At 74.5% G+C, this 2976-nt stretch overlaps 1 protein-coding gene across 2 annotated transcripts in view; it reads left to right on the plus strand.

Moving 5' to 3' along the window:
- The first annotated feature begins 792 nt into the window (after window positions 1-792).
- spg21 (SPG21 abhydrolase domain containing, maspardin) overlaps window positions 793-2976 on the plus strand; it is a 137042-nt gene continuing 134858 nt past the window's right edge. For both annotated transcript variants that reach the window (XM_078241603.1, XM_078241605.1), the window contains exon 1: window positions 793-870. The gene's annotated coding sequence lies outside the window, so the exon portion shown is untranslated. The remainder of the gene's footprint in view (window positions 871-2976) is intronic.

Genomic DNA, 2976 nt, shown 5'->3' on the forward strand with positions numbered 1-2976 from the left:
TGGAGCAGTGGAGGGTACTAAGATGCAAGGTGGGCTAATCAACTCTTGGTGGTCTTTGGTTGTTAAGGCAAATAATTCCCCATGCAATAAAACAGGAGAAAGAGAGAAAGTCAGCCCAGGTTAATGGAGAACCGCATCCAGCTGCCGGCCACTGACCTGTTGCTGCCGCCAGCCAGGAGCGGCCAAAAACTGGAATGAGACCACAAACCGCGGGCAGCAGGGCAGCTACACAGGACATCCGGATCATCAGCAACTCCATCCCGAAAGGACAGGCTAGAAACTAACCCTCCCACACTGACCCTCCCACATGGTTGCTGCCCTCTTTTTAGGTTAAACGAAATAAACAAACTCAGATTAAGTCAGGACAAAGCAAAAGGGGCAGCTCCCCAAAAGGAGGGGGGAATAACCCGAACAAAAATCAAAGTACAAAAGAAACTTAAAAACATCAAATTAAAAGCGGGCAGAGTCTCAAAATAAAGGGGTGTCAATTTAAGGCTGAGATGAGGACGAGTTTCTTCTGTCAGAGAGTTGAGAGTCTTTGTGACCTGTTGCTGCTGTGGGGAGAGTCCCTGTGAGTGTTTATGGTTGGGAGATGTTTGTTCACTCAGGGAATGGAGGGTTTACAGGGAAAGGGCAGAAATGTCGGATAAGCCATGATGCCACTGAGTGCAGAGCAGGCTCGAGGGGCTGAAGGGCCAACACCTTGTGGAAAGGCTTTGCTGGATTCCCCATTCACTCTTCACTCCGCCTCACATCCGGGTCCTCACCGTCATCCCGGCCACGCCCCCCACCATCACCCGGATGGACGGAGCGCGGCCCGGTCACGGGACAGTCACTTCCGGCCCGATCCAAACCCACCGAATCCCCGGGGTAAGTGAGGGGGGGGGTGTCGGAGGGGGGAGGGGGGAGGGGGGGGGGGGTGTCGGAGGGGGGAGGGGGGGGGGGTGTCGGAGGGGGGAGGGGGGGGGGGTGTCGGAGGGGGGGGGGGGGGGGGGTGTCGGAGGGGGGGGGGGGTGTCGGAGGGGGGGGGGGGGGGGGGGTGTCGGAGGGGGGGGGGGGGGGGTGTCGGAGGGGGGGGGGGGGTGTCGGAGGGGGGGGGGGGGGGTGTCGGAGGGGGGGGGGGGGGGTGTCGGAGGGGGGGGGGGTGTCGGAGGGGGGGGGGGGTGTCGGAGGGGGGGGGGGTGTCGGAGGGGGGGGGGGGTGTCGGAGGGGGGGGGGTGTCGGAGGGGGGAGGGGGGGGGGGTGTCGGAGGGCGGAGGGGGGAGGGGGGGGGGGGGTGTCGGAGGGGGGAGGGGGGGGGGGTGTCGGAGGGGGGGGGGGGTGTCGGAGGGGGGAGGGGGGGGGGGGTGTCGGAGGGGGGAGGGGGGGGGGTGTCGGAGGGGGGAGGGGGGGGGGGTGTCGGAGGGGGGAGGGGGGGGGGGGGGGGGGGGGGGTGTCGGAGGGGGGGGGGGGGGGGTGTCGGAGGGGGGAGGGGGGGGGGTGTCGGAGGGGGAGGGGGGGGGGGGTGTCGGAGGGGGGAGGGGGGGGGGGTGTCGGAGGGGGGAGGGGGGGGGGGTGTCGGAGGGGGGGGGGGTGTCGGAGGGGGGAGGGGGGGGGGGTGTCGGAGGGGGGAGGGGGGGGGTGTCGGAGGGGGGGGGGGGTGTCGGAGGGGGGGGGGGTGTCGGAGGGGGGGGGGGGTGTCGGAGGGGGGAGGGGGGGGGGTGTCGGAGGGGGGAGGGGGGGGGGTGTCGGAGGGGGGAGGGGGGGGGGGTGTCGGAGGGGGGGGGGGGGGGGGGGTGTCGGAGGGGGGGGGGGGGGGGGTGTCGGAGGGGGGAGGGGGGGGGAGGGTGTCGGGTGTCGGAGGGGGGAGGGGGGAGGGTGTCGGAGGGGGGAGGGGGGAGGGTGTCGGAGGGGGGAGGGTGTCGGAGGGGGGAGGGGGGGGGAGGGTGTCGGAGGGGGGAGGGGGGGGGGAGGGTGTCGGAGGGAGGGGGGAGGGGGGGTGTCGGAGGGGGGGGGGGTGTCGGAGGGGGGAGGGGGGGGTGTCGGAGGGGGGAGGGGGGGGGGTGTCGGAGGGGGGAGGGGGGGGGGGTGTCGGAGGGGGGAGGGGGGGGGGGGGTGTCGGAGGGGGGAGGGGGGGGGGGGTGTCGGAGGGGGGGGGGGGTGTCGGAGGGGGGAGGGGGGGGGGGGGTGTCGGAGGGGGGAGGGGGGGGGGGTGTCGGAGGGGGGGGGGGGTGTCGGGGGGGGGGTGTCGGAGGGGGGGGGGGGTGTCGGAGGGGGGAGGGGGGGGGGGTGTCGGAGGGGGGGGGGGGGGGTGTCGGAGGGGGGAGGGGGGGGGGTGTCGGAGGGGGGAGGGGGGGGGGAGGGTGTCGGGTGTCGGAGGGGGGAGGGGGGGAGGGTGTCGGAGGGGGGAGGGGGGGAGGGTGTCGGAGGGGGGAGGGGGGGGGGAGGGTGTCGGAGGGGGGGGGGGGGTGTCGGAGGGGGAGGGGGGGGGGTGTCGGAGGGGGAGGGGGGGGGGTGTCGGAGGGGGGAGGGGGGGGGGTGTCGGAGGGGGGAGGGGGGGGGGTGTCGGAGGGGGGAGGGGGGGGGTGTCGGAGGGGGGAGGGGGGGGGGTGTCGGAGGGGGGAGGGGGGGGGGTGTCGGAGGGGGGAGGGGGGGGTGTCGGAGGGGGGGGGGGGTGTCGGAGGGGGGGGGGTGTCGGAGGGGGGAGGGGGGGGGTGTCGGAGGGGGGAGGGGGGGGGTGTCGGAGGGGGGAGGGGGGGGGGGTGTCGGAGGGGGGGGGGGGGTGTGTCGGAGGGGGGGGGCGGAGGGGGGGGGTGTCGGAGGGGGGAGGGGGGGGGGTGTCGGAGGGGGGAGGGGGAGGGGAGGGGGGAGGGGGGGGGGGGGGGGAGGGGGGGAGGGGGGGGGGGGTGTCGGAGGGGGGAGGGGGGGGGGGTGTCGGAGGGGGGGAGGGGAGGGGGGAGGGGGGGGGGGGGTGTCGGAGGGGGGGGGGGTGTCGGA

This window comes from Mustelus asterias, chromosome 24, assembly GCF_964213995.1.
Source record: "Mustelus asterias chromosome 24, sMusAst1.hap1.1, whole genome shotgun sequence".
Taxonomy (NCBI): domain Eukaryota; kingdom Metazoa; phylum Chordata; class Chondrichthyes; order Carcharhiniformes; family Triakidae; genus Mustelus; species Mustelus asterias.